This window comes from Mobula birostris, chromosome 15 (assembly GCF_030028105.1).
Source record: "Mobula birostris isolate sMobBir1 chromosome 15, sMobBir1.hap1, whole genome shotgun sequence".
Classification (NCBI taxonomy): domain Eukaryota; kingdom Metazoa; phylum Chordata; class Chondrichthyes; order Myliobatiformes; family Myliobatidae; genus Mobula; species Mobula birostris.
The window spans coordinates 8,852,617-8,867,417 of NC_092384.1; the positions used below are offsets into that span (position 1 = coordinate 8,852,617).

Consider the following 14,801-nt stretch of genomic DNA (forward strand, 5'->3'; position numbering starts at 1 on the left):
TCCACATCCTTCCTATAGTGAGGTGACCAGAAATGAACACAGTACTCCAAGTGTGGCCTAACCAGAGTTTTATAGAACTGCATCATTACCCCGCGGCTCTTAAACTCTATCCCTCGACTTATGAAAGCTAACACTCCATAAGCTTTCTTAATTACCCTATCTACCTGTGAGGCAACTTTCAGGGATCTGTGGACATGTACCCCCAGGTTCCTCTGCTCCTCCACACTACCAAGTATCCTGCCATTTACTTTGTACTCTGCCTTAGAGTTTGTCCTTCCAAAGTGTACCACCTCACACTCCTCCGGGTTGAACTCCATCTGCCACTTCTCAGCCCACTTCTGCATCCTATTAATGTCTCTCTGCAATTTTCGACAATCCTCACACCATCCACAACACCACCAACCTTTGTGTCATCTGCAAACTTGCCAACCCACCCTTCTAACCCCACATCCAGGTCGTTAATAAAAATCACGAAAAGTACAAGTCCCAAAACCGATCCTTGTGGGACACCACTAGTCACAACCCTCCAATCCGAATGTACTCCCTCCATCATGACCCTCTGCTTTCTGCAGGCAAGCGAATTCTGAATCCACCTGGCCAAACTTCCCTGGATCCCACGCCTTCTGACTTTCTGAAAAAGCCTACCGTGTGGAACCTTGTCAAATGCCTTACTAAAATCCATGTAGATCACATCCACTGCACTACCCTCATCTATATGCCTGGTCACCTCCTCAAAGAACTCTATCAGGCTTGTTAGACATAACCAGCCCTTCACAAAGCTATGCTGACTGTCCCTGATCAGACCATGAATCTCTAAATGCCCATAGATCCTATCTCTAAGAATCTTTTCCAACAGTTTTCCCACCACAGACGTAAAGCTCACTGGTCTGTAATTACCTGGACTATCCCTACTACCTCTTATGAACAAGGGGACAACATTCACCTCCCTCCAAACCTCCAGTACCATTTTTATGGACAACGAGGACATAAAGATCCTGGCCAGAGGCTCAGCAATCTCTTCCCTCGCCTGGTGGAGCAGCCTGGGGAATATTCCGTCAGGCCCCGGGGACTTAACTGTCCTAATGTATTTTAACAACTCCAACACCTCCTCTCCCTTAATATCAACATGCTCCAGAACATCAACCTCACTCATATTGTCCTCACTGTCATCAAATTCCCTCTCATTGGTGAATACTGAAGAGAAGTATTCATTGAGGACCTTGCTCACTTCCACAGCCTCCAGGCACATCTTCCCACTTTTACATCTAATTGGTCCTATCTTCACTCCTATCATCCTTTTGTTCTTCACATAATTGAAGAATGCCTTGGGGTTTTCCTTTACCCAGATCACCAAGGCCTTCTCATGCCCCCTTCTTGCTCTCCTCAGCCCCTTCTTAAGCTCCTTTCTTGCTACCCTATATTCCTCAATAGACCCATCTGATCCTTGCTTCCTAAACCTCATGTATGCTGCCTTCTTCCACCTGACTAGATTCTCCACCTCATTTGTCACCCATGGTTCCTTCACCCTACCATTCTTCATCTTCCTCACCGGGACAACTTGTAAATGGAACTTGGAGAGGAATATGGATCAAACACAGGCAAATGGAACAAGCTCAATTAGGCAACTTTGTCATCAATGACAAGGGGCTGAAGAGCCTGTTTTCCATGCTGTATAGATCTATGACTCTGAAACCACCATAGTAGCTATTGCACAATTTAACGGTGTATTTAAAAAAAAAGTTGACATGGGAAAAATATTCCCACACTCTTGAATACTCTGTTGGAATCCCTGAATTAAGTCAGCCTTGGTCAATTGCTGGAACTGATAGCACAAATGTCCTGACCCTGGCTTTTTCCTGTAAATCAAAAGTCTTTCCTCCTTTGGATTCAGTCCAGCTTCTTTTTTAAGGCCTATAGTAAGACAATAGCTGAAGGATTTCTGAAGCAAAATTTAGTCAAGTCAAAATGTTAATCTGTTCAAATTTTTTAATCCTGGCCTGGCCCTGTCTAAGAAACCACAAATAGAATCTATTCTCTAGATCATTTACATGACCTTCCAATCTATGCTTCCTCAATTTCCTGATCCTTTCTCAATAACAAACAATGTAAGCTTAAAATCTTTCAGAAGGCTTCCTTCTCGTCTTTCTGCACAGTCACTACCTGAAGGATTAAATACCCGGTGAAAGATTATCAACCTGAAATTTTAACTGTTCCTCTTTGCCTGAACTGAACATTTCTCACATTTTCTATTATGATTGTTGTTAACCAGATAAGATCAAACACGTCTTAAACACTTTAACTGTTACTATAATGCTTATAGCTACATCACATTCTCAAGGTACTGCTCACAAACTTTCAACATTTCATAAACTATAACCTCAGGTTCCTCCCCTTGAATCTTCGGAGTCTTAAAGGAATAAATTTACATGACACATTCATGTGGGCTGTGGTAACGCCAGTCACCACACTGTATTAAACTAGATTGAAGGGCAATTGGATCGAAGAACCTACACCCCCATTGCTTGGAGATTTTAACAGATAACTACTGGTAACTTCAGTTACATGAATGAGTTTAGTACTGGGGTGTTTTCAGAAATCATCCTCGCTATTGTTATCTCTACAAACATCTCCAACACAATGAGAAAGCTACTGTTATTCCTTGCAAGGTGAAATGATAACTCAGTACACTGGCAGATCACAGGTGAAGCCTTTCCTCTTCACTTGGTTTCACCTATCACCAGCCAACTTGTACTTCTTCCCCTGCCACCACCTTCTTATTCTGGCTCCTTCCAGTCCTGATGAAGGGGCCTGGCCCAAATGCCAACTCCTTATTCCCCTCCATAGATGCTGTCTGACCTGCTGAGTTCCTCCAGCAGTTTTTGTGTTAATCTCATCATTGTTTGAGGAACCTTGCTGTTCTGAAGAATGTTTGCCAGCGCTTTGAAACATGTAGAGCCTCGAACTGTAGTACTCTACAGAAACAGAGTCACACTCTCCCCGATGCAATTCTCATTAGCAGAAAAGCAGCAGTGGAGAAAAGTGAGAAGCATGGATAAACCACCATCCAAGTTCCAAAACAACCGCTTTCTGAATGAAGATCAGGTTAGATGGTGACTAAATGCATGAAGTTAATATAGCAGATTGCTCATGGGTATTTCCACATACACTGAAATGACACATTTATTTATGGGTCATCCCATGCCCACACTTTGGAAAGTCTAATCACCTAACTGTACTTCTATTCCCCGAGTATAGGCAGAGACTGAAGTGAGGACCAAAAGGTATGGACAAGGGAAGCACAGGAACACTTACAGGACTGCTTTGAATCGGTGGACTGGACTGTATCCAAGGATTCATTTTCAAGTCTGAACAAATACACTACAGGTATCACTGACCGACTTCATTAAAATCTGTGTGGACGAGAACATACTATACATACCCAAATCAAAAGCCATGGATGAACCATGAGGTTCATAGTCTGCTGAGGGCTAGATTATGGCATTCAAATCTGGTGACCCAGGACTACACGGCGGCCAGTTACAACTGAAAGAGGGCTAGCGCAAGAGCAAAGGAACAATTCCAAACGAGGTTAGAGGCAGAATCAGGTGCACATCAACTCTGACAGGGTTTGCAGGCCATTGCTTCCTACAAAACGAAACCTAACATCATGAATGGCGGTAATACTTTACTCTCCGATGAACTCAAAGCCTTTTATGCATGCTTTGAACAGGTGAATAAAACTACAGCGACAAGGATCCCTGTAGCACCTGCTGATTCTGTGATCTCTGACTTAGAGGCTGACATCAGATCATCTTTCAAGAGAGTGAACCCTTGCAAGGCAACAGGCCCTGATGGGGTAGTTGGAAGCGATTTAAAAACTTGAGCCAGCCAACTGGCGGATGTGTTTAAAGACACTCTCAGTCTCTCATTGCTACTGTCAGAAGTTCCCACCTGTTTCAGAAGGGCAACAATCATTCCAGTTCCCAAGAAGAGCAGGGTGAGCTGCCTTAACAATTATCGTCCAGTAGCACTCACATCTACAGTGATGAAGTGCTTTGAGAGTTTGATTATTGCTAGAATCAACTCCCGTCTCAGCAACAACCTGGACCCACTGCATTTTACCTATAGATTGGTCTATAGTAGATACAATCTCATTGGCTCTTCATACGGCCTTGGATCACCTGGACAATACTAATACAGGCCGACCTTCACTAATCTGACTACCTGTAATCCAGTTCCTTCGATAATCCAGCACTGATTATGCTTAATGTCATCCTTCTGTAATTCGGCATTTTCACTAATCCGGCACTCGTCAGGTCCAAATGGTGCTGGATTAGTGAAGGTTAGCTATTGCTTAATGTGATCCTTCTGTCATTCGGCACTCCTCAGGTCCCAATGGTGCCGGATTAGTGAAGGTCGACCTGTACTTATATCAGGCAGTTGTTTATCAACTACAGCTCAGTGTTTAATGCAATCATTCCTACAGGTCTGATGAAAAAGCTCCAAAGCCCAGGTTTCTGTACCTCCTTCTGCGACTGGATCCTCGACTTGTGGATGGGAGGCCTGACCTCTAACTCCTCAACATCCGTCAGCATTAACCATAATCTGACCTCTGTCAAAGACAATAGTGGATACACAGGAGACTGCACATGCTGTAACATAGAGTAACAAAATCTGCTGGAGAACCCTGTGTCAAGCAGCATCTGTGGGAAGAAAAGAATTTTCAACATTTCTGGTCGAACCGCTGCATAGGGTCCTGAAACATCAATAAAACCTTTACTCCCAGACAGTGCTCAGCCCATTGAGTTCCTCCAGCAGATTGTCTGCTGCTCTAGTAAATCAGTCAACCCAAGTGGATTACTGAGGCACCAGCTTCAGTGTGTCATATGTCACTGACTCCCGAAGAGAGATCAAAGCTTCACCCTCAATGAGACAACAATTTCAACTTATGCCAGCTGAACTCTAACCATTCCTGCTGATAGAATCAAAGACCTGCCCTTTAAGACTATCAGCGCCACCATTTAATGTGGAAATTTGGACATGACTTGAGAAATTGCATCAGTTTTTAATCATGCTTTAGAAAGCCTCAAGAAACATAATGGTACTTACACTGCCATGTTTACCAACTGAAGTATGCTGGAGCCAAACCTGTTTACACACACTTTATCTTGAGAACATCAGTATTTCATGACAGGCCATTTTAGAAGTTGGCTTTAAAACAAACACAAGCAAAAGCTAACTCTACTTCACAGCATTACAGTCCTCTACAAACTGTCAAAAATGCATGAGCCCTACTTAAATTTACTGTCCACTGCAGCCTGCAGGTTACCAGCCTTATGGAATGCTGCCTTCATGTAAACCATTAAATGTTGAATACAAGTCAAGAATTGTGCTTACAGATGTATTGATCTCAATATTATATTCAGCACAATAGACATAAATTGGCTCTTTAATATGTCGATGTGGTAAGGTGAATGTTAACAGTGATATAAACACAGAAAAGGCTTTTGCAGAAATCATTGTTTGATTATTCAGTCACAACAGATCACTGGTGTTCAGACACAGCATTAAGTGAATTACTGGAGAAAGATGTCAATGCTGGAAGATAAATGCAGCTGTTATAAAGCACCCATGAAATAAAGGGCTAGAAACAGATAATTTTATCTAATGAAGTGAAGGTTTATGTACACTTCAGCTGATGCATCCTAACGTATTTACTATGACTCCTTACAGCAATAAAATCATGATGAATTGTCTCCATGATTTGCAACCTCAGCAGGAGGATGCATTATAAAGATTCGGAGAGGCTTCAAGTAACCAAACTCAGACAAGTCCCTTCATTTCCGAGGCATTGCTCTGGTACAAGAACAACTTCATAAATGAATCAGAATCAGGTTTATTATCACAGACATCTGCTGTTTTACAGGAGCAGCACAGAGCAATACATAAAATATACTGTACATTACAATAAGAAATATGAAATACAGTGGATTTCAGTTAATTGGGACACACCTGGACCAGCACATTTTGGCCCAGTTAACCAGCTACCCCAATTAACTGAAGTTTCATGAAAACAGTTAAAAAGGTATTAAAAAAAAGACAAATACTCTTTAAATGAGTAACAAATTATGCATTTAAATGAATTACAGAACAAATTAGAACACTACCAATGCTACTACAGTATTATAAAACTGTGCATTGGTTCCTAATAGCAAGCTTGGTGGCTGTCTGTTATATATGATAATGAGAGAAAACCTGGGAGAAAGAGTTTTTAAAGTGAAAACACTATTGCACTGGGGCAGTTCCACTCTCTCGAACTCAGAAATTTGTGTCCAGTGGTACAAAGGTTATCACAGCAGGGGTCTTTCTTGGTTGCAGTGATTGACCATGACTTCTTCTGTGGCTTGTCATGCCCTTCGCTCTCCATACAGCGTTACAGAACTGCCTTTCCAGGCCTTTGGATCTCATCTGTCTTGTCTGCCAGAATTGACTTTGCATGCTAGGACAGGCATGAACCCATCACATCGGGACATAAGGCCTGCCGATTATCCTGCCTGTTGAAGTGGTGTACCGAGGTGTGACCGTTGTCACACGCAAACAGCTCCTGGGAGCCACAGGTGTGAGCTGAGTGTACACTGCCATGTTCTTTTGATTAACTGTAAATGAACAAAAGCAGCACAGACACCTAGCGGTCTGTCTTCATACAATTTTGGGCGACTGCATCCTCTAAATCTTCATTCATATTATAACATTAAAAATGATTGTCAATAATTTCAAATTCTTCATAGTTCCTAACTTGTTGAAGTAGTGAAATCATTTCATTTTCACTCCCTGCTGTTTTCTAGCATCTCCAAAATTCAAAGCTTGAAACTGCAGTGAACAAAACGGTTCTGAATTGTCTTACTGCTTAGTTCTCACCAACTCAGTGACAAAAATCAGTGCTTTTTAAACAAAGGTACACACAACTGACATAATTTAAAAACTCTTTGCTCTCAGCAGGGTGTACTGTCTAATGGCTACAATGTTCACACGCCTGACGCTCTTCAGGCTTCTGTACCATTCTTTTTATGATAGTAATGAGGAGAGGACATGTCCTGGGTGATGGGGGGGGGGGGGGGTGCGGTCTTTAATGATTTACTAATAGATTCTCTCATGAGATAAAGCACCCTCTCCACATCTACCCTGTCAAGACAACTCAGCAGCTTACAACACACATCGAAGTTGCTGGTGAACGCAGCAGGTCAGGCAGCATCTCTAGGAAGAGGTACAGTCGACGTTTCAGGCTGAGACCCTTCATCAGGACGAAGGGTCTCAGCCTGAAACGTTGACTGTACCTCTTCCTAGAGATGCTGCCTGGCCTGCTGCGTTCACTAGCAACTTTGATGTGTGTTGCCTGAATTTCCAGCATCTGCAGAATTCCTCATGTCAGCAACTTACATGTTTCAATCATGTTGCCCCTCCCTCAAAACCTTAATCTTCTGAACTCCAGTGCACACAAGCCCAGCCTGTCCAACTTTTCATGGAAATCACACCCAGCCCAGCCTAGCTGTTGGTCGGGCAAACCACCTTTGAACTACTTTCAATCCTTAAAAAAAAATAAGGACAGATAACTCCAAATGCTATATTGGTGCTATATTTTAACATAAATGATGCATTTCACTGTAGTTTTGATGTACATGTGATAAATCTGAATCTGAAGTGAGGTCTTCCCAATGTCCGATATAATTGAAGCATTATCTCCTGATGCTTATTTTCAGTTCTCTCACATTAAACAATAACATTCTATTAGCTTCCTAATTACTTGCTGTATCTGCACACTAGCCTTTTGCAAATCATGCACCAGGATATCCTGACCCATCTGCATCTCAGAGCTCTGTAATCTCTCACTATTTATTTACTATGCTTTTAATTTTGCCATAAAATTGAATATTTTTACATTCTCCTACATTATACTTCATTCACATCTTAACGATTAACTCTCAGCAGAAACTCCCATGTACACTATCCATGATATCTTGACAGTTGGAGAAAAATCCACTGAGGCCTACTTCCAATGCTACGTTAGCCATCCAATTTTTTAACCACTGCCAATATGTTACCTGAACCATGAGCTTTGGTGACTCAAGGAATAAAGGCAACCATACTTGGTGCCTGTTTTATCAGATTAAGTGTTTTATGGACAAAACAAAAATCTTATTTTGCCTTCTCTGTCAAATCCATCCAAGGCTGAGAGAGGCAAGAAGCTGAACTTTTCAGGTGCTGGTGTGACAGCTAAAATCACTGCATTTGGCTCCATTATAATAGCAGCCAGCTGGAGCTATGAGGTGAGCCCATCTTACTAACACCTCACACCCTCAAAAGCTAGACGGTTTGGATAGTGGCTAGACCCCTAGCCACTATGGGCTCTGTCAAGGCCTAGAACCTCACTGAAAGCTTCCAATCCCTTCCCAGGCCAGACTTGCCAAAGATGTGACAGGCAGCCTCCCAAAGTAATGCAAAGGAATTCCAGCAAGACTGTGTTCTGTTGCTGGACTCCAAGAGATGCAGTTTCCTGGATCACTGCTGTTTGCTTATTTATTAAGAAAATAATTAATACCTCTATTTGCTCTCTGAAGAGACTCCAAGTGGTGACAAAACAGGAAGAGGCACATCAATGAATCACTGACCACACAGAGAGCAGAGCCCTTCATCTAGCAACTCCCATGGAAACTGGACTACCATTCTCTTCACAAAACCTTTGCAACTCAGTTTACTCTCCAAGTCCTAGAGGCTGTCCAAGATCATTTCGGCCTCTGTCTTGACCTTCAATGGACATTCTTCACGATTGTTTGTGAGTTTCACCCTGCCAATTTGCTTGCACTATAGTAAATTATTAAATAATTTCTCAATTCTGACTAAAGCCCAAGTCACCTCCAATATATCTTTTGAATCTTTTATTCCCATGTCTCCATCTTTCAATTACGTGATATTCTGGTCAAACACAATCATTTCACAGGAGTCAACATTTGCCTGTACACGTCACATTCTTGCCTTCACATTGTGAGCCCTCTCAAAACTTTCCTTGTGAGCAACTTATTCCAGATCCTCCAAGACAACAGACAAACTACCAGATATGGCAATTCTCTCTCCTTTCAGAAGGTTCTGTTTACAAATACAGTACCTGCAGGCACAACGCAAAGCCGAGACTGACAGTTTTGGTTAACCTACAATTTTTCTGCCATCTTTGGTGAATGTCAGTTATTCTATGATACTACTTAAGAGCAGTACATTAATCCCTCAAAAGATCTGGTCACTTTCTTGCTGCTGTTGTGGGACTTCATTGTAGATTCTGGTAGCAATGTTGTCTGCCCTACAAAGTGGAGCTCACCTTAAAACTGTCATTGGCTATGAGACTCTTTATTATCCATTGTGGCATAGTCTTTTACTCCCGGGGAGGGGAGCCTAAAGCTAAAGGATGGATGTTTAAGATTGGAGGGGAAAGATTTAAAAGGGGCCTGAGGGGAACTTCATGTGGTGGTGCGTACATGAAAAGGGGTGTCAGAGGAAGTGGTTGAAGCAGGTACAATAGTAACATTTAAGAGACATTTGGACAGGTAGACAGATTGAAAAAGCCGAGTGAGATATGGGTCAAACAAAGGCGAATGGAACCAGCTCAAATAGACATCTTGGTTGGTATGGATATGTTGGGCTGAAGAGCCTATTTCCATACTGTGTAGCTCGATGACTCTACAAGAAAGATCCAACGGCTTATGACCAGAGCAAAAACACTAACGTGTCTCCATCTGGGACACGAGTCTCCAAATGTACAACCCCTTATTTTTAAACAGTGATCCTTAGTCCTACATTCTCCCTCTTCACCCCTTCCCAATTAAGACCACTCAGAATCTTATATGTTTCTTCAGTGTTCCAACGATGTCCACTGCAAAGCAGAGAAACGGTATCTCATCTTCGGAGAAAGTGTATATTCTAGCCCACAGGGCTCAACTTTCAACAATTTCTGCTAAATAGCTTTGCCAGTGTGTATCAAAACTGGCCAGATCCAATAAAAGGCTACTTGATTGAGCAGAGCATCAGGGAGCTCTGATATCACTGAAATCAATAGGAATGAAGGGGAAAACGCTACAACAGCCGTACTTGTGCCTTGCACAGAGGAAAGTAGTTGCAGTGACCGGAGGTTCAGTCAGTCTGGCACCTGGACAACCAAGAGCTCCTCAGGACAAAGGCCTTAGATAAACCATGCCAAACTTTTTTTCATTGTTTAAGGTGAATGTTGCTTGTGGCATGCATGCTACCTGCTACGTATCAGCCCTTGCCTCAAATGTTATTTCAGTCTTCCTGCAGGCAGGCTTGGGTTGGTTCATTCGTTGTGAAAAGAATTGAATTTGTGTAAGCATCAATGAACAATCCTGCTTTCCACCTTGGAAGGTCAAAAGGATGAATGTTCACTGTCTTATGTAAAACTCAGTTCTATTCCAAGAAGCAAACCAATCCAAGCCCGTCACCAGAATCTCTGCAGAAGCTACAGATGCAGCTCAGCAGCTGGATATCTGACAGCAAGTGACACATTTCCACCATTTTTAAGGCACACATATAGAATGTGGTGATAAACTCTCCGCTTCCCTGAATGAGTACAAGTTCAACAGCTCTCATATCTTCAGCACATAGAGTTGCAAAAGCACTGTCTGTCATTCAAACCATTAGATCCGCAGTCTCCTGACGGCCAGGTCAGTGGCTTTCAGGTCTAGCAACCAAGTAAAATACAAGAAGTCTAAGAGTCTAGGCATGATCTCGAGAAAGCCATATCACGTGCAAAAAAGCAATTCCAACTAAATTTGAATCACTAAAGATGCCCAACAACTGTGACTCAGCTTGAATGGTATCATTTAATATTAAGTCCCACATCCCACACTGGACAGGTGATTTCAGGCTCTGAGGCCAATGTGAGAGCATCCTTCAGGAGGATGAACCTACAGAAAGCAACCAGCCCAGACAGGGCACATGGCTGAGTAGTAAAGACCTGTGCAGCTCAACTCAAATGTTCACTGATAATCTTTAACTTCTCGCTTTGGCAGTCTGAGGTACCACCTGCTTTCAAGCAAGCTAAAAAGAACATGATAACCTGCCTCAATGACTACTGTCCAGTAGCACTTATATCCACTGTGATGAGGTGCTTTGAGAGGTTGATGATGAAACATATCAACTCCAGCCTGAGAAGCAACTTGGATCTGCTCCAATTTGCCTACTGTCACAACATATCAACAGCAGATGGCAGTTCTTTGATTCGTCTCTTAACCCTGGAACATATACAGCAAAGAGGCATATATCAGGATGCTCTTCATTCACTGCAGCTTGGCATTCAATACTATGATCCCCTCAAAACTATCAATAAGCTGCAGGCTTCAATACTGCCCTGTGCAACTGGATCCTCAATTTCCTCACTTGCAGACCCCAGTCAGTTCGGATTGGCAACAGCGTCTCCTCCACAATCTCCATCAGCACAGATGCACCACAAGGTTGTATGCTTAATCCTCTGCTCTACTTGCTTTACTCTTATGACTGTGAGGCTAAGCAAAGCTCCAAAGCCATATTTAAGTTTGCTGATGATACTATTGCCGCTGGCTTAATCAAAGGTGGTGATAAATCAGCATATAGGAGAGAAATCAAAATCTGGCTGAGAGGTGCCACAACTTCTCACTCAATATCAGTAAGACAAAGGAACTGATTATTGACTTCAGGAGAGAAAACCATAAAACAGTCTTCATTAGGAGATTAGAAGTGGAGAGGATCAGCAACTCTAAATTCCTTGGTGTTATCATTTCAGAGAATCTTTCCTGGGTCCAGCAAGTAAGTGCCGTTACAAAGAAGGCAGTGCGCAGCCTCTACTTTCTAAGAAGTTTGCAAAGGTTTGGCATGCCATCTAAAACTTTGGCAAACTTCTATAGATGTATCGTGGCGAGTATATGTATCACAGCCTGGTATGGAAACACCAATGCCCTTGAATGGACAAGCCTACAAAAAATAGTGGATATGGTCCAAGGCATCATGGGTAAAGCCCTGCCCATCATTAAGCAGACCCACATGAGCAGTGTCTCAGGAAAAGCAGCGTCCATCGTCAAAGCCCCTGCCATCCAAACCCTGCTCTCTTATCGCTGCTGCCATCAGGAAGATGGTGCAGGAGCCTCAGGACCCACACCACCAGGTTCAGGAACAGTTAATACCCCTCAATCATTAGGCTCATGAACCAGATGGGATACCTTCACTCACCCCATCACTGAACAGTTCCACAACTTAAGGACTGTTCAACTCATGTTCTTAGTATTTATTGATTATTTATTTATTATAATTTCTTCCTTCTTTATTTTTTTATTTGCAGTTAGATGTCTTTTGCACTTTAGTTATTTGTCTATCCTGTTGGGTCCAGTCTTTCATTGATTCTATTTTTTGTGGGCATTCACATTAAATACAAGAAAATGAATCTCAAGGTTATATATGGTGACATATATGTATTTTGATAATAAATTCACTTTGAACTTTAATTTATCAACTAACTGCATTTTTGGAACTGTTCTAATCAACATTAACAACTGACATATAAAAATGCATCAAATGGAACAAGATGCGTGATTATACCTTTCCCTTGTTAGTGATGGTGGATGAGGAGGATGGTACATGAAATTGGTGATATTTCCTAATGTGATCATACATTAATAAACAACAAATTTCATGCCATATACTCAGTGACCATTTTATTAGGTACACCTGTAACCTTGCTTGTTAATGTAAATATCCTGTGGCAGCAACTCAATGCATAAAAACATGCAGATACAGTCAAGAGGTTCAGTTGTTGTTCTGACCAAACATCAGAGTGGAGAAGAAATATGATCTAACTGACTTTGATCGTGGAATAATTGATGGTGCCAGATAGGGTGGTTTGAGTATCTCAGCAGCTGCTAAACCCTTGGAGTTTTCACACACAGCAGTCTCCAGACTCTATAGTGTACAGTTTAAAGAGAATGGTGTGAGAGTCAAAAAACATTCAATGGGCAGCAGTCCTGTGGGAGAAAACGCCTTGTTAGTGAGCGAGATCAGAGGAGAATGGCCAGATTGATTTAAACTAACACTTATAACCCTGCATTTCAACAGTAGCATCTCTGAATGCACAACACATCAAACCTTGAAGTGGATGGGCTACAGAACCAGAAGACCATGAATATACACTGTGTGGCCACATTATTAGGTATAGGAGGTATCTAATAAAGTGGCCAATGAGCATATGTCAGTGTTAATAAACCTGATTCTGATTGATATTTTTTTAGATCCACAAACAGAGGGAAAGCACCTGCTTTGAAAGTTGGAAATCCCATCAATACAGTATTTTCTCAGTCCTGCAGAGTTCTAATCTAGATTTAATGCTTAGTTTTAAAGGACTTGAGCCATTGACCAGCAGATTCCAAAGTGCCACCAACAGTGAGGATAAGACTTGCTACTTATAAAACCAACTGAACTATAACATTTACCAGAGCCACAATGAAGTGCCTATTGGCTCCTGTGTGGATCATTTCATCGCACACATACACACGAAAAGTAGAGGTCAATACTTGGGAAAGCACCTCCAAAGCAGCCACAGTATTGTGACAACAAACAGTCGCACCTCGCAGCTCCCAGAAACAGGGTAGGACGAAGGTGATTTGACTGGAAGATAAGCAGACTAACAAAGTAATGTGTACATGTTCAGGGGATATCTGCGTGGGGTTCTGAGTCGATATGTTCCAATGAGACATGGAAAGGATGGTAGGGTACAAGATCTGTGGTGTACAAAGGCTGTTGTAAATCTACTCCAGAAGAAAAGAAGAGCTCACAAAAGGTTCAGAAAACTAGGTAATGATAGGAATCTAGAAGATTATAAGGCATCAGGAAGGAGCTTAACAATGAAATTAGGAGAGCCAGAAGGGGCCATGAGAAGGCCTTGACGAGCAGGATTAAGGAAAACCCCAAGGCATTCTACAAGTATATGAAGAGCAAGAGGGTAAGATGTGAGAGAATAGGATCAATCAAGTGTGACAATGGAAAGGTGACAATAGAACTGGAGGAAATAGCGGAGGTACTTAATGAATATTTTGCTTCAGTATTCACTACAGAAAAGGATCTTGACGATTGTAGGGACGACTTGCAGTGGACTGAAAAGCTTGAGCATGTAGATATTAAGGAAGAGGATGTGCAGGAGCTTTTGGAAAGCATCAAGTTGGATAAGTCACTGGGACCTGACAGGATGTACCCCAGGCTACTGTGGGAAGCGAGGGAGGAGATTGCTGAACTTCTGGCAATGATCTTTGCATCAGCAATGAGGACGGGAGAGGTTCCAGAGGATTGGAAGGTTGCGGATGTTGTTCCCTTATTCAAGAAAGGGAGTAGAGATAACCCAGGAAAGTATAGGCCAGTGAGTCTTACTTCAGTGGTTGGTAAGTTGATGGAGAAGATCCTGAGAGGCAGAATTTATGAACATTTGGAAAGGCCTTTCCAAATCAGGAATAGTCAGCATGGCTTTGTCAAAGGCAGTTCGTGCCTTATGAGACTGATTGAATTTTTTGAGGATGTGACTAAACACATTGATGAAGATAGAGCCGTAGATGTAGTGTATATGGATTTTAGCAATGCATTTGATAAGGTACCCCATTACAAGGTTAATTGAGAAAGTTAGGAGGCATGGGATCCAAGGGGACCTTGCTTTGTGGATCCAGAACTGGCTTGCCCACAGAAGGCAAAGAGTGGTTGTAGACAGGTCAAATTCTGCACGGAGGCCG

The 14,801-nt window shown here is 42.3% G+C and overlaps 1 protein-coding gene across 4 annotated transcripts in view; it reads right to left on the reverse strand.

Moving 5' to 3' along the window:
* Positions 1-14,801, reverse strand: part of vac14 (vac14 homolog (S. cerevisiae)) — a 468,264-nt gene that overhangs the window by 304,662 nt on the left and 148,801 nt on the right. The window lies entirely within an intron of this gene.